At 33.6% G+C, this 21,714-nt stretch overlaps 1 protein-coding gene and 1 long non-coding RNA gene across 3 annotated transcripts in view; one reads left to right on the forward strand and one right to left on the reverse strand.

Annotated features, from left to right (window-relative positions):
* The window catches only part of NCOA7 (nuclear receptor coactivator 7), a 166,234-nt gene that overhangs the window by 142,182 nt on the left and 2,338 nt on the right, over positions 1-21,714 (reverse strand). The gene's annotated exons all lie outside the window — the stretch shown is intronic.
* Positions 1-21,714, forward strand: part of LOC141566001 (uncharacterized) — an 81,481-nt gene that overhangs the window by 11,449 nt on the left and 48,318 nt on the right. The window lies entirely within an intron of this gene.

A 21,714-nucleotide genomic window follows, 5' to 3' on the forward strand; every position in this document is an offset into this window, starting at 1 on the left:
CAATATAACCTAGATACAATATATGTGTGTAGATACCATTTTCTTGTTGCACGTTAAGTATTAGATTCCAAAGGTATAAGTAACCTGGGTAGAGAGACAGTAGTTCTAACAGTTTACATTTACTTCCCAGTGTTCCTTCTCTGGGTGTAGTTGTTTCTGTCCATCATTGATCAAATGGAAGTGAGTTGGATGTTCATCACCTCTAGCTTAACTTACTGCAATACAATCCTATTAGATATTCCTGCTTAAGTCTCTATCCATTAAAGTATTTTCTTCACATGCTGCCAAAGTGATTTTCCTTATACACAAGCATGACTCTACCATTTCCCTCCTCAGTAAAATTCAATAATTCCCTTATGCCTTTAGGAAAAAATATAAACTTCTCTGTGTAACTTTTAAAACCTTTCACAATCTTACCTCAGTCTATCTTTCTAGCCTAATTATACTTGATTCCCTCTCATGGATTATGATGCAACCAAATGGGCTTTCTCTCTATTATACACAAGAGAAACTTGTATCTTTATGTCTTTGGAATAGCTACCTCCCCTGCCTAGTAAGTATTCTTTTATTACTATTGCTTCAAAATCTTTTTTCCTTCAAGTTGAAGGTCAAGCAGCATAATGTCTTCCTCAAACACCCCAAAATTTATTCCTCTTTCTCCCAAGCTATCTTGTAGTTTACTACTTTGTACTTAATTGCATATACTCATTTTACATTTATTTTATATATGTTTATATTTGTACTTATTATCTCTCCCATTAGAATATAAGCTTTGTGCAAAACAGAGAATTTCATTAACTTTATTTGTGCATTCTGAGACTAATGGAATGTTTGGCCCATAGTAGCTACTTAATATTTACTGATAATTTTGAATTCAATAATTCTCTCTAAATGAAAGATTAAATCTAACTCATAATTTGACAATGATCTTACCTCAAAAGTATTATAAGGAAGATTATTTTCTATACCACCAGAGGACTGTTAACTATCTGTATCCATGACACTATTACAGAATAATTTTAGAAAAGTTATTTAAATATGTACATTTCACATGTGTGTCAAATCGGTACTGGTACATGTGACATGCTGCTTTTTATTTAAACATCTACTTTATCAATCTAAATATTGGTCAAACCTCCTTTGCCTTCAATTATATGGCTTATACTAAGTACAAAGCATAATCCTGCATCAAATAAACTAATGATAACGAAAATAACAAGAATGAAGACTAGTGATGATAAAAATGAAAAAAAAAAGAAATTTGTTTAAAAGAAATACAAAATAAACTTCATAATAAATAAAATTTAAAACTGTAATATAAAATTTAATATATTTTTACTGTATCATCAATTTTGAACTTGAATCTTTAAAATTAAATCCAACCCCTCTGATTTTAGAAATGGGGAAAGTGAGACCCAGAGATGTTTTAATCCAAGATCAAAGCCTACTATGCTATCTTTCCTTTTAAAGACTGTTTTAGGCATATAATCTATATTCCTGAGTCAGCCTCTATTTGAACCAACACATAAACTTTACCTACTTTCCTTTAGTATTTTTATATCCACTCAACCAGTCAGCTCTACAAACACTCAGAAGTACCTAGGATGCCCTTCACTTGTTTTCCCCATAACATGTTTCTTAATATACAGACATAACTGCATGTTTAGATCTTATTCACAGTGTAACTTGGACACCTGAGGGACAAAAGAAAATGTAAGAATAGCTTCTCCCATAGGCTACTTAAGTATCAATATGGCACCTTAGGATTCTTACTCAAGGTTTCATTTGCATCCATGTTTGGGAGTTATATTCAAATTTTTGATCATTATTCTAGGGCAGAAATTTGAATGGTTATTTCAATTAAAAACCAGAAAAGAAGTGTACAACACACACACACACACACACACACACACACACACACACACACACACACACACACACTCTCTCTCTCTCTCTCTCTCTCTCTCTCTCTCTCTCTCTCTCTCTCTCTCTCTGAATATTTTGAAACATCTGTGATTTCATCAAAGTGGCTACTCTTTCCACTGATGGAAAAAATTATGACCTGGTATCTAGCTTTATGGTGATAAGCCTCTCTGAACTTAAGCTTGTCCTCAGAAGATGATACATCCTGAGACTTGTGTTCTATAAGCTTAGCCAACTAGAATCCAGGTTCATGGCCACAGTTCACAGTTCACAATACATTAGCATAAGACTTTAGTAAAAGACACAATTTATGAATAAATAAATAAATATACACAATTAGGGTGCAAACTCAAGATTTGGCCATTATGTGAGCAATCAAAAAAAGTATGAAAAAGTAAAGGGACAGTGATATTTTTCATAACTATGGCTAAAGAGAACATTCCTAATTAAAGAAAAGATAATATAAATAGATAATAAAAACAAAATGGATTATATAAAATTGAAAAATTCTGCACAGAGAAAATCAATGTTGTTAGACTTAGGAAGGAATTTTTTAAAACACAAGTTTAGTGTCCAAATGTGAGCAGCTAGGTAGCACAGTAGATAGAGTACCAATCCTGAATTCAAGAAGACTACTCTTCCTGAGATTCTACTAGTTGTATGTCTGTAGACAAGTCACTTAACCCTGTTTACTACAATTATTCATCTGTAAAAATGTTTTGGAGAAAGAAGTGACAAATCACTCTATTATCTCTGCCAAGAAAATCCTAAATGGAGTCACATAGCTGAAAAACAACTAAACAACATCCAATATTAAGTAACAAATTGATACAGATCTATAAAAATAAGAGACCTTCACCACTTCTCAAAATCCAGGAGAAGATTATAGATGATACCAAATGAGGATCAATTAAAAGGCAAAATGACATTGTATATAGAACTGACCTAAAAGCCAGGAAGACTTAGCTAGATTTATCTCTGACAGATCTTGATTCTGTGATCCTAGGCAAGTCACTTAACCAATCAATACTTTAAAAGATTAATGATAGAACATGTTTTCTGCCTCTAGGCAGAAATGAATAAAATGAAAATTTTACATTTTCAAACAGGGTCAGTAAGTTAATTTACTTTTCTTGACTATATTAACTTATTGCGAAAGAAAGGCCTTTTATTTGGGATGAAGGATAGAGGAGTTAGTGAGTAGTAAAAGAGATGGGGAGAGGGGAGAAAGAGAGGGAAGAGAGAGAAAAATAAAGAGGAGGAAGAGGAGAAGGGGAGGAAGGGGGAAGGAGGAGAAGGGAGTAGAGGAGAAGGGGGAAGAGAATGAGGGAGAAGAGGAGAAGGGGGAAGAGGATGAGGGAGAAGAGGAGAAGAGGAAGAGGATGAGGGAGAAGAGGAGAAGGGGAGGGGGAGGAGGAGGGGAAGGAAGAGGATGAAAAGGATGAGGAGGAGGAGGAGAAGAAGGAGGAGGAGGAGGAGGAGGAGGAGGAAGGAGGGAAGAAGGGAGAGAAGAAAAGAACATCAGTAAAATATTTTTTAAAATACCCTAAAAAAACATAAAAGAAGCAAATCTAAGTTTAGAAAAGGGATACAAATAGGAAAAAAAATTAATACCTTATCAAATTTAGGTAGTAATTATTAAATTTAATAAACCTTTTAAAATCAAACGGTAAGTAGCATAGTTACACATAGTTGCAAATAAATATGCACCTTCATATGTTGAAAAGTTTGTGGCTACTGATGATTTAAATTCATAAAAAATTAAAAGAAATACACTACTGGGAAATATTTTTCTTCATTTAAAAGTTTTTGAAAGACAAGCAAGATATATCAGAATATTTTTCTTTGGTGGGTTGACTAACTACTTGCACTCTTTGTTGATTTGAAGCATGATCTTTAGCCAATCTATTTCCTCACAGAAAGTGAATTAGTAAATAAGAATGTAACCTATGTTACTATGGAAACACAACCCCAGAATTCATCAACTACTGATGTTTTGGAACTGGAATTTCTGGGAAGGTCTCTGTGCAAATATCTAGGGCTGCATTACAAAGATTACTAGGAGAAAGATTTTGGAAAGAGAAAAGCCAAGTAGAAATATAAAATATGGAGTTCACTCCCCCATCTTGGGATCCTGTACTAATATCTACTCCTAGTTTTTCCTCCCCAATTATCCTCTCCTGAGATACTATAAGGTGCTGCTGCTGTTAGGCTGCTGTGGCAGACAAAGTGGTGGTTGGGGCTGTTGGCTGTGTTGATCAGCCTGAGGCAAGACCCAAAAAGAAAAAAAAAACTGCTATGAACTATGATTATTAGTGATATCTGTGAGTTCAGTGGCAGGGAATGGGAGCAAAATGAAATTAACCATCCCCATCCACTCCCTAAGCATTTGCATCTTTTCTACTCTTTCCCTTTCAGGCAACAGAGAATAAAGCAGTTATTGGATCTGAAAGTACTCAGCACTGATTGATTGCATATAATCATGAATTCACAATTCTTCCTTTTGGTCTTTGTTCTCTCATAGCTACCATTCATTCCCTTTTTATGTAAAGAAAACTAGGAGCTGCTAATCTTTGGTCATAGTTAAAATCTGCAGTACCAATAGATGTTAGAATTCTTACAAGGTGCTAAGTCAGTGGAATCGATAGAGACAATGGTTGTTTAGCAGGACTTAACAGTTCCCTAGATACACTTAGTACTTACTACATTTCCACAAGATTCACACCTTTAAGAAAGCATATATAAGCTAGGAGCCTCAACCAGGATTGACTCCGGGATATTCACAAGTCAGAGACAGCAGTTAGGCAGAAAGAAGGAAGACAGAGAAGTGATGGCAGGCTGTCCTGTGGAGAACACTGAAACCAAGATCCGCAAGGCCTCCAGAAAACTAGCTGAGACCCAAGTGAAGGAGAAACGGTTTTGAAGGAGACGATAAAGGATTTGGACTTTAACTCCTGAATGCATTTGAGGTGATTATTGAAACTGAACTGAAGGCTGCTCCCAGAAGCTCTCCAAGAAACTTGCTCCCAGAGAACATTATATTTTAGAGAAGAACATTACAAATAGATATTTGGAAGATTGGACGAGTCTGGTAAGAAGAAAGAGACAGATTCTGGGAATCAAAACATTTTGGCACCACCTTGTGATAATGTTCCTTTACTAGTGGGAAGATCATAATCAGGTCATAAGTAGAGTGAGGTCTAATAACATAAAATAAATCATATCTCTGGGCAAAGTAGAATAAATTTATGGAGCCAACCAGAACTTGGGAAAAGGGGCCCCTCACTGATATAATTTGAGTTTTCCACTGGTCTACTGATTTCTGTTCAACTCACAAATGGGTAAGGACTTACAAAGAGGGATGATCCAAATGCCTTTTCTCTTATTACTATTATCTATATCACCTACATACATATATCTATTGAGATTGCATGTAAGATTATCTGTATTTTTATATAGATAATCAGCCCAATGGAATACAAGGACTTGGTTTTGAATTCTGGCTTTGCATTTTCTATCTGAATGATTTCAGGCAAGTCATATATTTCTTTGTGAAATAGATCTCATAGAAGCACTTCTGTGAAAGGAAAAAAAAGCAAAGAAAGGAATGAAAAGAAAAAGAAATTATGAACTTATGAGATAACATAAAAGAATGGCACTTTGTCATCTTTCTAGGGACTCAAATAATATGATTCTAAGTTCCTTTAAGCTCCAAATCTGTTTTCATGAAATGCCAGGATGCTAAGTGGTTCAAAAATATTCTTTTATTACTACCCTCACTATTTATGTGAGAAATCAGGAGGTAAGCATTTTTCCACTTGCAGAAAGAGCACATGCTCAAAAAGGAGAAGTGATTTGCTGAAAGTCAGCAGCAACACTGGAAACAGAGCACAGGTCTACCTCTTGATTCAGTACACTGACCACAAAAGAACATTTCCTTATCGTCACTGTTTATTGGACACCTACCATGTGCCACAACTATTCAGGGAAAGGGCTGGGGATAGTTACAACATCCCAGTAGCCATAAAAGATACTGTTGTTATTAGCAACAAGAAAAGAGTTCCACAACAAGGGACCAACTCACAGAACATTCAACCAACCATTCAAGCCTTTATTAAGCGCCTACTATGAATCAATCCTGCTAAATGCTGGGAATACAAGGACAGAAATAAAACAGTCCCTGCCCTCAGGGAATTTAAAATTCTATCAAAGGAGGCAAGTATATAGATAAGTATAAGAAAATATATTCAGAATGATTACAAAACTATGGGAGAGAATAGCTCTGGGAGATCAGAAAAGGCTTCAGAGAGAAAATGTCACAAGTGTTTTAAAGAACACAAAGGATTCCTTGAGGTGAAGTGATGTGGGAATACATTCCAGGTCTGAGTACAGTCAGTGCAAAGATGTAACAAGGATGGACCATCTAGTGTCGGGTATAAGAAGTTCAAATTACCTGCATGAATGAATAAAACATTTATTAAGCACTTACTGTGTGCTAAGCATTGGGAAAATAAATAGAAAGACAAGAGCAACTATCCTCAAAAAGGTCATAATTTAATGGGGGAGAGACAATATAGTCAGCTTTAGTTCAAATTCATAATACATTTTCTTTGATGTCATTCCACTGATAAAACCATATCTATTTTTGGAAATTCAGGCCTAGGATCTCTTCTTTCTCCACACTTTCCCTTGGTAACATTTATAGAGTGTTTACAGTGTGCCAGGCACTGTGCTAGGTGCTTTATAATTATCTCATTTGATCCTCACAATAACCCTAGGAGGTAGATATTATCATTCTCATTTTACAGATGAGGAAGCTGAAGCAAAAAGAGGTTAAGGGACTTGTTTAAGGGGTCACATGTCTGAGACAAGATTTGAACCTAAGTCTTTGTTACTCTCCAAGTCTAACCTTTATCTCCTGTGCCACCTGACTATTTCATCAATTCCCAAGGATTCAACTATCATTTCTAAGAATATAATCCCCCAATCCCAATGCACCTTGTATTCATCTTCTCCTGAGCACCAGCCCCACATAATCAATTATCTGTTGTACATCATCATGTGGACATCTCATATATATCTCAAATTCAACAAGTCCAAAAGAGAACTCATTATTTTTTCCTGTAAACCTCCTCCTTATTCTATTCTTATTCTTTCCCATTTCTGAATAGAACTGCTATACTTCTAATCACCCAGATAGTCAAAGAAAGAATAAAACAATCCCATATCTTAAAAAAGCTTATAATCTAAAAAGATTATAACTTGCAAATAACTATGTACAAACAAGATTTCTATAGGATAAGTTGAAGATTTTTTTTCTTTCTTTCTTTTTTTTTTTGGTTGTTTGATAGATCTGTATAAACCATAAATTCAGAGGTGATTAACACAATCAAAAATACTGATTAAATTTTTGGGTAAAAAGTAAATGCAATATCTTTTTCAAAATATCAATGACATATATTGAAGAATTTTTAAAAGAAATTAAGTATACTATACTATACTACACATATTTTTATGATTATTATTAATATTATTGTATAATATATCATGATATATAGTAATATAATACTATATATATCTACAGTAGAAATAATAAAATACATTTACTTAGCATTTCTTCAAGGAAAGGATTATAAATATATTATGTTTTGCTGGTCACTATTAAAAGCATACTTAAAATATACTAACTTATAAATATGATTTACCCACATCAGCTCTAAAAATTATGCATAACACATATAGTGAATAGGAACCCATAGAAACACCCTGATCCATAAACTACTATAAGGATTTTTAGAACTTGAGGTAAAAATTGCATTTTATTACTTTACATTTAAATGGAATAATGAACTCTTCAAATGCAGAATCACTATGGAATAGTGGAGAGAGAGAGTTGACTTTGGAGTCAGGAAGTTAGGAATTCAAATCCTACTTCTTACACATATTGGGTTATTTGAGCCTGAGCAAGCCACTAAACTTCTAAAGTGTCTAGGCAACTCTTTTATAGTTGCAAACAGGTACCAGTCTGCATTTTGAGAAAGGAAGCTTACTTAGAATGAAAGTTTCCTATACCAATGAAATTACAGATTCATTCCCTATGCTTGTTCAAACAAGTATACCAAAGCCATATAGAATGAGAGAATGGTATTTTAAATATCATACAAAAGACAACGATTGTACTTTGAACATTTCTTCTTTTCTCTGATGCCTAGAAACATATATTCTATATAATTTAAGTAAAAACATGTATATGTAATACTTGAGTATTATTTTGTCCAATTAAAACAGAAAGGTTTCACATTTGCAGTGTTAACCAAGTACTATCTTGTTTGGATAAGATGACAAATGGCAAGATCTCAGCTGAGATATAAGCACAGTTACTAAAAATTTTTAAATATTCTAAAAATTAAGCATAATTATGTATTAATCCTTTGTAAACATGCTTATTTTTAGTAGTAATCTTAACAAATTTTCAGTAGTAATCTTAACATAATGAAACCATGCTGTTTCTTATGTAATTTTTCTATCTTATATGCCCGCTTTCTATTACTCTCTAATTGTTTCTTTTGCTTTTGTATCTTTTCAATTAGAATATAAATAAGCATCTCAAAGGTAAAGAATAAGTCCAAAACTTTTAAATTCTTATCACAGATCTATGGTTAAAAGGGATCAGAATGAACATGATAGTCACTTTACTAATGAGGAAACTGAGGTTGAGGGACATGAAGTCATATGCTAAAAATCATATAGGTAGTAATTATCAGAATTTGAACCCATGTTCTCATATGTTTCCCTGGAACCCAAGCCCAGAGACAGTGCTCTTACCAATTCATTTGGTCCATTACTGATTAGTTCTAATTTAAGACATAAGAAAAATTAGTATCTTAACAAGGAAGAACTATATAAAATTCACAATTAAGTTTTTTATAGATTCTTACATGACTTTTTTGTTTAAACTAAAAGCACCAATAAGTGATAATATTGAGATCTGATTCCCCTCTATAGAAGACTTGTACACATTTGAATATAATTAATATAATAACATACATTCCCTCAAGAAGTTTAGTTCATCTGAATGGATGCCCATCAATTGGAGAATGGCTGAATAAAGTGTGGTATATGAATATTATGGAATATTATTGCTCTATAAGAAATGATCAGCAGGATGATTTCAGAAAGGCCTGGAGAGACTTACATGAACTGATGCTGAGTGAAATGAGCAGGACCAGGAGATCATTGTATACAATATGATGATTAATTCTGATGGACGTGGCCATTTTTAACAATGAGATGAACCAAATCAGTTCCAATAGAGCTGTAAAGCACTGAACCAGCTACACCCATCGAAAGAACTCTGGGAGTTGACTATGAACCACTACATAGAATTCCCAATCCCTCTATTTTTGTCTGCCTACATTTTTGATTTCCTTCACAGGCTAATTGTACACTGTTTCAAAGTCTGATTCTTTTTGTACAGCAAAATAACTGTTTGGGCATGTATACATATATTGTATTTAACTTATACTTTAACATATTTAACATGTAATCTGAGGGAAGGGGTTGGGGGAAGGAGGGGAAAAGTTGAAACAAAAGGTTTTGCAATTGTCAATGCTGGAAAATTACCTATGCATAAAATTTTTGAAAAAATGAATTAAATCAATCAATCAATTAATTAAAAGATGTTTAGTTCATGAAAACATACATTAATTCAAGTAAACAAGTGATTTGAAATAATAACAAATGTAAATAGGACTATAATGAACTTGCTAACTGACATTTACTTATGAGCTTTTGCAGTACTTTGTATATAATAAACAGTTTTATTTTCTCTTTCCTGTAAAATCCAGGGAATATAAACACCATAAAACAGAGTTGGAGAACTGGGAGAATTTTAAATGGCCAATACATAACTCAAAATATGAAAACAGTTATAGATCATAGAATTTTAGAGTTGTAAAGGATTTGAATCTAGATTCCAACACACTTTTCAGTGTGTTAATGAATCCTTTCTACACCATACCAGAAAAATGATTGTCTAGTCTCCTCTTGAATTTATTCAGTGACAGAGGAAGCCACTACCTCTCAAATCGGCCCATTCCATTATTAATGAGTTCCGAATTTTAGGAAATATTTATTTTTTTTTGTCTCAATCTGCTTCACTTCCAATAGGTATTACTCTAAAATGTTGCTCTCTGATGTGAGGCAGACTGAATTTAATCTCCCTTCTAGATAATAACTTTTCAATTATACTCTTTTCTTTTCCAGGCCTCTTATTCTGAATACCTTTTACTATCTTGTATGACATAATTTGGATACTCTCCTATTCAAGCAGGTATATATTATGAAGGAAACATGGTACAATAAAAAGAGAAATTAATTTGATATCAGAGGACTTTAGTTCAAAACCTCATTTGGCTACTACTTTCTACCTCAATGACCTTTTGTAATTTGTTTTTGCCCTTCCAGACCTCAGTTTTCTCATTTGTAAATTGAAAGGGCTGGATTAGATAGACAGCAAGTTTTTTTCCCCCTAGCTCTAAATCTATGATCTATTCAAAATACATGTATTAAATCCCCAGTACATGCTGAAGAGAGGTATACTACGAACTAAGAGAAATTCAAAAGCATAAGACATAGCTCTATCTCTCATAGTAGAAACAGCATCATGCCTAGATAAAAATAAAATCATTTGTAAAATCTTATAAAGAGGATAGTATATGAGTACTATGCCTCATAAAACAGTAAGAAGGGATAGAGGAAAAAGAAGTTAACAGAAAATTGGCAAATAATAATATTAAGCAAAATCGTCTCAAGAGCATTTAAGGCTGAAACTGGAAGGAATGAAATAGATCAAAAAAAATTGGAGATCATCAAAAAATTATATGACAATTTGTTTCTCCATTAATGATAGTGGAACCACTACGTTTACATTCCAACACAGCTTCTGATGTTTACATGAGGAAGTACAAATGGCAACACAGAAAACAAAAAAGAGCAGCCAATATACACAAAAGCGATCTATATCAGAGTTGATGTAATTGAATGATTGATTCTCAAGATATCTAACAGAGAATAAGACATCAGATGCTTGCAAAAAGATGGACATTATTATGCCAAAAAGGGCAATTTAAAAATGTTGCTAACCCCATGTCCATTGTTGTAGCTCTACAAAATCTTCAGAAAGCTACTTTCTAGGATTAAGATAATCTGTGCAAACCTTTGAAGTTCAGAATAGTCAAGGCTCTCTCTCTCTTTGGAGTCTTTAGACAGAATGTTAGGGAATTCTAAGCCCTTAGACTTGACACGTCCAGTTCTAAAAGATTCTGAGCCATGTTGGTCATTGATGCTTCCCAATACTTCCTCCTAGGTTCCCTAATTTCTAGATTTCTCAGTGGAATATCTGCTTTTGCTGCCTCCAGACAGTAAAACTTTTAGGCTCCATATGCTTCTGGAGCATTCTGGTCATGCTGAGAGACTGCAGGTTTGTATGCCTGTGTTTATGTTGGCTTTGATTAGCAATGCCCTTTCCTAATGCTTGTAGGCTTTAAGTGGTTCTTTGAATAGTTCTGGTGTAGTTTAGTGCTCTCTCTTCTAATTAACCTCAACAATCTCTTTTGCATTGTTCCCTTCTCCTAATTCACAAAGTTACCACCCTAATTTTCAGGTCCTTATAACTTCTTACTTGCACTATTTCCGTAGGTTTCTATTTTGCTCTCTCTCTCTCTCTCTCTCCTCTCTCTCTCCTCTCTCCTCTCTCCTCTCTCCTCTCTCCTCTCTCCTCTCTCCTCTCTCCTCTCTCTCTCTCTCTCTCTCTCTCTCTCTCTCTCTCTCTCTCTCTCTCTCTCTCTCTCTCTCTCTCTCTCTCTCTCTCTCTCTCTCTCTCTCTCTCTCTCTCTCTCTCTCTCTCTCTCTCTCTCTCTCTCTCATTTTCTAGACACCATCCTTCTTAGAGCTACCAAAATGATATTCCCTAAAGCACAGGTCTGGTATTCTGGCTGTTTTATCATTAGGATCATATATCCATTCTGCATTTAATATTTAAAATTCATCATAACCTAGTTCCTACTTACTTTTAATTTTAATTTTAAACACTACTCCCCTTCACACAATATACCTTCTAGTCAAACTGGATTTTTTCTTATCCTCACAGATATTTACCTTCTTCATCTAATTTCCTTCAAAGCTAGTTCAAACATAATGAAGCCTTTCTTGATCTCCTCTGTTAATGTAGTCACTCACCCATACCAAGTTCTCTTGTATTTATTAGGTATATACTTAATATGTTTTTATCGATGCATATTTTATATTCCCTTATAGAATATATGATTCCTTTTAAAATTTTCAATAGTATTTTATTTTTCCAATTACATAAATAGTTTTCAACATTCATTTTTTGTAAGATTCTGAGTTCTAATTTTTTTCTCCAACCATTGCTTATTTCCCCTTTCCCCAAGACAGCAAGCAATCTGGTATAGGTTATGCACATACAATCAATTTAAACCCTTTTCCATATTAGTCATGTTATGAAAAAAAAAATCAGAACAAAAGGGGAAAACCACAAGAAAGAAAAAGCAAACAATTCAAAAAAGGTTTTTATCCGTAAGTAGTCTCCATAGTTCTCTCTCTGAACGTGGATGGTATTTTCCATCACAAATCTATTGGAATTGCCTTGAATCACCTCATTGTTGAAAAAAAGCAGTCTTATCACAGTTGATCATCACATCATCTTGGTGTTATGGTGTACAATGTTCTCCTGGCTCTACTTACTTCACTCAACATCAGTTTATGTAAATCTTTCCAGGCTTTTCTGAAATCAGCCTGCTCATCATTTTTTGTAAAACAATAATTTTCCATTTTTATCTATGAATCTTGAGGATATTCTTTGTGGAACTAATAACAGTTTTTGGAATATGGCAAGCACCTAAACAGATCAATATCAAGTTAAACTTATGGTGAAATATATGTTTGCCATGCATATATGCCACTGTCATTTAAGATATCCAGTGCAGAATGCAAGTTGAGGAGGGATATAATAGAGATGGGCAGTTCTTCTAAATGCTCCTGTTTGCAGATTGCATTATATTAAGTACATTGATCTGGTTTCAAACAATTTTTCTCTATTATTCTCTTATCAAATTTGTTTTTAAAAATTTAAATGTGTGTTAAACATGTTGTCTTCTCCAAATCTTTGAGAACAGGAATTATTTTTCATTTCATCTTTGAAAAAAGTGGATAATGAAGTTCTACTATTAGCATGATCTAATGGAAAAAAATACTAGTGCTAGAATCAGAAGGCCTGGGTTCAGACCCTACTTCTGATGCTTATTATCTGTATAAACTTGGTAAATTGCTTAACTTTTTTTATTCTCAGATTTTAAAATAAGGGGGATTGGATTTGATAGTTTCAAGTCCATTCCAGGTTTGTGATCTCATGATATACAACTAGACTTTGGAACTTATCTGTCAGTGGATAAGAAGCAGTTCAGCGGATAGAGTGCTGAACCTGGAGTCAGAAAAATTGGAGTTCAAATCTGGCCTTAGACACAGTGTCTAGGTCACTGGGCAAGTTACTTAACCTTTGTTTACTTCAATCTACTGAAGAAGGAAATAGCAAACCATTCCAGTATCTTTGCCAAGAAAACCACAACTGAACACACAACTTTACAACTGAACAATCAATGGATAACATCTATATGTATTGGACAAACACTTCAGAAAGACAATAAACCGAGTTCAGAATTGAATAGGAGGAAAAACAAATAGCTAGATTTCATGTGAAGAATTGTTTAGTCCTTTTTGTGACTTTTTCTTGAAACAAAAACTCACTTTTTAAACACCAATATTCTTCTAATAACACTGCATAGTTATGAATCATAGAATAGCACCACCTTTGAAGAATCAAAATTGAAGATTACCCAAAGGGCAATAGCAAGGTATATAACAAATGTAAATAGATGGAAAAATATTACCAATGAAGAGCTTTGCATAAGAGGCATAAAACATATCATAGATATATAAGAAGGAAAAAATTAGGCTGGCAAATAGAGAACTAAGACATAGATTGGTTAACTATGTTATATCAAAAGACCTAAACCTGGATGATTTCTAAGAGTAAATGAAGAAAAATTACACAAGATGAGAAGGTGTCTGCGGCAGGACATGAATCCAGACAGTCTGCAACCAGCACTTTTATCAATTACACTATTTTGCCTTTCTTCCGGATAACATAAGCATCTGCATAAAGCCTTAAATTAATTGTCTTTAGAAAATATAAATTAAGGAATCTATTAAAAATGAAATTATAAATTATAATTTGTAAAGACCTGTATTGGTACTAGGAGCTTCTTTACATGGAAGTTGCTTACAACCATGAAATCATATTTATACTTGAGACTACTCTTACCCTGAAGTAAAATAAAAATGTTAAGTAGAGAAACCAGAACCAAACAAAATATGAAGCAACTGGGATCTGGGTTAGGATGAGGAGGAAGTTTAAAAAAGATAATACCTATAGAAAAAAGTAAGAGGAAGAAAATTATGCAAACATGAATAAGAGCTTCTGTTTCAGACATTAGGTATGAAATGCAAGAATTTTATGCAAAATCAAATGTTATTTAACCAATTAAGGCTGTCACAAGATTAGGACCATAGAAAATGGAAGTTTACAATTTTAAAGTAAGTTAGTCCAATCCTAAAATTTAGTGACCACACTAACTTAGAACGTCCTTGACTTCCATACCAGTCTCCTATTACATGATACTGATTCTCAGAAATAAAAGCTATTCCTAATAGCTATTCCTAATTTGATTGTGAAAACTCATATTCTTATAAGCAATTGAAAAGAAATATTTATCTAAATATATAGCAATATTGGTAGAAATATGTGTGCATATAGTAGCAGGAGATACATTCATAATTAGAAAAAAACTCAAGATTTCTCTTTATATTCCACTATCTGTCTCAATAACACTGCTGATCTGAAACTTTCATCCATGGGTGATCAGACTCTAGGAAAAACTGGCTCATGCCATCCAAACTCACAGGAGACTGATTTGTACCAGAAAGGCAATTTACTCATTTACAATAAAACATCTTTCTTCCCGGTAGGAAAGCATTCTTAGGAAACCAAATTAAGATCAGAAGTCTGCTTGATGAAAACACAGAATAAGAAAAAGAAAAATGCCCATAAGGAAAAAAAATCTGTCCATGCCTGCAAATGTCCCTGACCCTTTATAGTACAAGAAACATATTACCCAAGTTTCTCTCAAATGCTCCTTTTTCAATATTTGCAGTAAATCTTTCAGTTCTGATTATTTCAATTTTATAATATAGTTGCTTCAAGGATAGAGTCTCTAACAGAGTGAGCTGTCTTAATATCTATTGACTTCTCAATGTCTCTATTCAAGGAAAATCTGTTTACTCTGACACTCTTGAAGCTGTATCTACAATAAAGCTAATATAGCTTGATAAAAAGTGAAAAATTCATTCTCACAGTTCACATTTTTACATGTATCACGAAGACTTAACAAATCATATAAGTAGAAATTTAAGAGACCTTAGCATCTGACCTACTCTTTTAAAATGTATGGAAGACCAAGGTCTGCAAAAGGTCAAGTGATTTATTTAGAGTTACACAATAAATCTGTGGCAGAACAAAAATCAGAATTCAGGTCTCCTGAGTAATAACCTTCTTCATGGAGTTTGGTCACACCTGTTTGTTCACATAGATAGGATATAACAGAAATCTCCCTGCGTCAGTTATCTAAAAGAAAACGAACAAACCAAAAAAAATCCTACCTATTTACACTAATAAAACGAAATTCTGATTAAGGAACACCACATTCTAGTCTCTTCAAATTTATGATCTAGGAGGCAGACTAAGTAAAAGCCTTGAATAACATGACTAAGGAAAAGAGGCAATTATTCTGCAGAATCATTTCATAATTGCTGATTATAACAAAAAACCTTCCAGTTCTGAGATGAGACTGGGAATTTTTCTCTCCCCCCACGAGAAAAAAAAAAAGAATGCTTTAAGCCAAGGGGAAAGAGTATATGCAGAGTCAAAAGGAATGCAATGATAAAAATGCTTGATGAATCAGAGAAACAATAACATGATGGTCAATATTATTAGTTTTTTAAAAAGTCATTCAATTTTTTTTTTAATTAACAAGCACTTATTTCCCCTTGCTTTCATCTCCTCCTTTAAAAAAAGTGAATAAAGGAAAATAATCCTTGTAACAAATAAACATAGTCAATACTATTTTTTAGTATTTTTTACATAACAGATTTTTACATTGGTTCTGACTGAAAAGGTATGTGTCAGGATACAAATAAAGGAGTCCTATCAGTGAAGTGGTATTGATTGAAAATTATAACTTTGCATAATTAATACCGCCCATTGTCTTTATTGATCAAAGCTTCTCTAATTCCAAAACAGTTCTCACATTCATCATACTTTCTCTCTACACACAGGCAACACCTTAGTTAAGGCCTTCATCACCTCTAGCATAGACTACTTCAAATAGTCTATTATTTGATGTCCCTGAATCCAAGCCTTGCCCTTCTCTAATTTATCCTCCACTCAGTTACTAACTGACTTTCCTAAGATACAGGTCTGACCACCTCATACAAACCTACTCCGAAAACTCTAGTGACTACCTCAAGGTTTAAATATAAACTCCTGTTTGATATTTAAAGCCCTTTACAGCTTGGCCTCTTCCTATATAAGTTGCTTAAAACTTTACTCAGTTCCTCCCACAATATTGGGAAATACTTCCTTGTCTTTTAATTGGAATGTATTCTCTCCTTGACTCCTACTCTCAGGTACTCTGATTTTCTCCAAAATACAGTTCAAATATTTCCTGGTCAGACAAATGCCAGTCATCCATACCTATCACCTAACCTCCACCCCAAATGCTAGCATCTTCCCTTCCCAAATTCTCTTGGATTCATCTTGTATATTTCAGCAGATTTGTATATATATATATATATATATATATATATATATATATATGTATATATATATATATGTATATATATATATACACACACACACATATATATATATATATGTGTATATATATATATACATATACACACATATATATATGTGTGTGTATATATATATATATATACATATATATATATATGTATATATATAATATATATACACTATCTCTCCTAAGAAACTATAAGCTTCTTGAAGACAGAGCCTCTTTCATTTTTCTAACTATCTCTTCAATGTTTAATGAAATACCTGTGACATAGTAAGTACTGAAGTGTCTGTCTAGCTTGAAGCTAGGAAGATCATTGATTGTACTGACTAAGTGACCTTGGACAAGTTACTTACCTTTAGTTCTTTGACCAGTTCTCTAAAACCATAAATTTCAAAGTTATTCATCTGCACTGAAGGGAGTTTCCTATACCAATAAAATCACAGGTCCAGGCTCTGGCCTGATAATTTTTTTAAAAAGCAGAAAAAGAAAATGTGATAAAGGGTTAATGGGACAGATAGACAAGAAAAGAAAGGAAGGAAGGAAGAAGGGAGGGAGGGAAGAAGAAAAAAGGAAGGAAGGAAGGAAAGAAAGGAAAGGAAGGAAGGAAAGGAATAAAGAAAAGGAAAGAAAGAAGGAGGGAGGGAGTGAAGGAAAGGAAAGAAGGAAAGGAAGGAAGCAAGGAAAGGAAAGAAGGAAGGAAAGGAAGGAAGAAAGAAGGAAAGAAAAAAGAAAGAAAGAAAGAAAGAAAAAGAGAAAAGGGAGGGATGAAGGGAGGAAATAATTGCATAGTGATATTCTGGTATAAATTAAAAAGGGGATAGGGATTGAAATTTAGGGAGAATAAAGACAAGAGGATCATTCTATCTGAATCAGAGCAGAGTTCAAGGAGTAGTCAAGAATCAAGTGCTAAATAAATATGAAGAATTATTCCTTTCATTCCTTTTTAATCTTGAGGCAGTGGAAACAATGAGATTTGTTGTTGGAAGATAAGAATTCAAATTCTAGCTTTGCCAGTTCCTATCTATTTGATTTTGGGGAAATCACTTGATCTCTCTGGGTCTCAATTTCCTCAACTTGTAAAATGGACAGGTTGGTCTTGATGACTTCAAAGCCTATGTATGGTCAAACAGCCTTGGCTGAGGTTGAACTTAAACGCAAGTCTCCAAATTCCAAAACCAGGATTCTTTCTACTATGTGCATCAACAAAAAGAAAATTTTATATTAGTTATTTTGAGAAATATATACATTTCCAGCTATCATCTGGATTTATCAAAAACTGATTATAGTTATTCATTATTTTAAAGAAACTCATGAATGTCAAAATATATTATTTGCAAGGTATTCTATAATGAACATTATTCATAAAGATTAATGAGAGGTATATACTATCCTTACTAAATGCAATTATATAACAGACTTAACTTCAATTTTCACAATTTGTAAAGTTGCTCTAATTATAAATTACCCAGAACATATCAATTCATTTTGCTTCAAATATTGAGAGATCTGTGAAACTAGAGATGTGAATATTCTCTCTAAACATATATCTTACAACTCATATCTGCCTTATCATCTTATTTTATAACTGTCCATATCCTCCTGTAAGTTTTCAAAATGGAGTACACCCAACATATCAGGGCCAGGGCTTTCTATGTTCCAGGTATGCTTTACAAATATTATCTGAATTAATCCTTACAATAATCGTAGCTATTTCACACAGTAGGGTCTGAGTCTCTATTTAAGCTTAGATTTTCTTGATTGCAGGTCCAGCACTCTATTTACTGCTCTACTTAGCTGCCAGGACCTCCATTTCTGGTGATATATTTTTTTCTTATCTTAACCACTATTACTGGTAGCTTTAGATACTGGTTTAGCAATCTTAGGAAACTATTAACCTCTAGTTGCTCATGTGATCAAATATATAACTTTAAAGGAGCCACTAAATATTTTTAAACTATTATTTGTTAACATTTGATTGACTGGAAAGTAAGCACATCTGCTGTTATTTTAAAACATTTTCACAATTAGTTTTAAAGGTTTCAAACAAATGATAAGACAAAATGTTGTAAAAAGAGGGCTAGGTTTGAAAATAAAGGCCCTCAATTTAGTTCTTGACTTTGCTATATTAATCCCTCTGGGCCTCATTTTTTTTTCATCTCTAAAATGAAGAGGTTGTGCTAGTTCTAAGATTCCTTCACAATTTAAAATCTATGTCAGTTGACTAAAGGGCCTATTTTAAAAAGAGTACATTGAATATTAATATAAATATCTTTGCTTAAAAAGGTCATAGAGACTTTTATGGAAATGTAATAAAATATATGTTGCCATAAGACAGAAAATTCTGAAGGAATGTTTACAAATCTACTCAAGTTAATTCAGTTCAAAATATATCTATTTAGCATCTATTATGTGCCTAGAAAAATAGGGATAAAATCAATATTATTATGTACTTTTAGAATCTAGTAGATTATAGAATCGCACAGTTTGGTGCAAATGCAGATATTATTGCAGCTAATCCATACCCACACAAGAATTCCCTCTATGAGATTCCCAATTAAATGGTTATCTAGATTTTTCTCCAAAACCTCTAATGAAGAGGGTTCAATTGAAATAGTTCATTCCATTCTGTTTTCTTCCTGGGGTCAATTCTTTATCTGTTGCTTTGTAATTTCCACCTTCTATTCCTAATTTTCCCTCTGAGGCCAAGCCACATATTAGCCTTTCTTAAACTACTGTCTTTGCCAAGGCATCTTTATATTAAATTTCCTCATTTCTACCAACTGATCTTTAGATTAACTTCAGTTACTAACTAATTGTCCTCTTTTGGGTCCCAATTCTAGCCTGAAAAGGTCCTTCTTAAAATGTAGCACACAGAAGTAAAAACAATTCCACATGTTGTCTGAGCAAAGAAGTGTACTGGGAACTGCATGAGCACTAATCCTACATATTATGTCTTCTTGCAATGCAGCCTAAGATTGCATTAACTTTTTTGACTGTCATATCACAATACTGGTGACACATAAGTTTGCAAACCATTAAACCAACCTCAACAGTTAGAGAGTAAATAAAACAAGAACTAGGAAGAAAAATCACTTGAAAAAGAGAAAATTAGTGCAAATATTAATGTGAACATGGAAGAAAGATACGTAAAGATAATGATGAAGAGGAACTGAAATCAGCAACACCCTACTGAATAATCTCAAGAGACATCGATCATTAAGTAAGGAAGGTGAAAAGACTAGAAAGTATCAGACACAATCATGGATATAAGGAATAAAAAGATTTTATGGAGTATAGGAAACAATTCTAACAGGTAATATCAATTGCTATATTGACTTCATAGAAAAATAAAATGTAAAAAACAAAAAGAAAAGAAAGAAAGAGAAACAAAATGTTACAGCTGAAAGGGACCTTAGAGATCACTTGGTCCAACCCTCTTGGTTTACACATGAGGGAACTGAGGTGCCACAAAAGTGAAATGACTTGCTTAGCCTGGAAACACCTGCTATTTTGTGAGCAAACCTATACAAAATACAATACTAGAATATGATTGGGTATTACATATTTACAATTCAACCAAAATTTACTAGGAAGAGAACAGGCATTTTCCAGATTTGTTTTGGATTTTGACCTTATTTGTAATATAACAGATATCCAGAGATTACTTTGCAAGTCAAATACAAAACAAAGTGAAGTTGGCACTCAACTACATAAATTTTTCCTCTGAAGAAACTTGGAATTTTTAAATCTAAAACTTGAATTTTATTCCTTTAAGTGGTTAAGGATATTCTAGTTGAAATAGGTTTTTTTTTTTTTTTTTTTTTTTAAATCTACTGTGGAAAAAATGGCAAGCTTAGCAGATGATTAATTTAGGATTTAGGGATTTGGGGGGAAATTACACTATAATTTACAAAAAGTTATGATTATATTCACCATAGACTGGAAAAAGAAGGCAGAAATGTCAATTAGTTTAGGAAAAGTATTCATTTTGGAGCATCATCCACAAAGAAGAGAAAAATTAAGTGAGACAGTGCTGCCAGTGAGATCAGTTTGTATTTTCATTTTTAATCGTGGCATCCTTGTTGAGGAGTCTTTAAACATCTGACCAAACCATCCAAAGTCAATTTCCCATCAAAGAGCGGAGTAAGAGGAAAATATTGTTTCAACTATTCTATGTTTTGAACTTGAACGAGATCACTGCAATTTCTCTGGAAGATCAGGTTGGAAGTTGAGCTACACACATGATTGCCTACTGCTGGCCCTTCAGTGAAACACTGCAGCACATTTCACCTCACATCCAGTACCCAGGACACATCTTACACTCAATAAATAAGTCTTTTTCAACGAAGAAAGGCCCTGGGGTAAGAGCCACAGTAATATCCTAAACATTTTTATCCACCAGTAGTTTGAAATACATTCTAACGAAAGCCGGCCCTTTTCTAAATAGACCTAAAATGTTCATATAAAGAAGCAAAAGACACTAATCTGAGTTCGAGCTGTCAGATAAAGGAAGAAGGGAAGACCTAGTCACGAAATGCATAAACACCCACTCTCTCCTCATGTGCATACCTAAAATAAGCTTCCTCCATTCCGGCAACCGCCTCGGGTGGAAGAAAGAGGACAGGAATATTTCCAGAACATATACACTGAACTCTTAGAACCCACCTGTCTGTCCACCTACCTCCCATTAGCTAAACCACCTGTCCTGCCCTAGCCCGGTTCTTCCCGGAGGGAGAAAGGAGTGGAAGGGCAATGCCCTTCCTCCTTTCAGAAACATTCTTGAACTTCACAAGGC

This window comes from Sminthopsis crassicaudata, chromosome 4 (genome assembly GCF_048593235.1).
Source record: "Sminthopsis crassicaudata isolate SCR6 chromosome 4, ASM4859323v1, whole genome shotgun sequence".
NCBI lineage: Eukaryota > Metazoa > Chordata > Mammalia > Dasyuromorphia > Dasyuridae > Sminthopsis > Sminthopsis crassicaudata.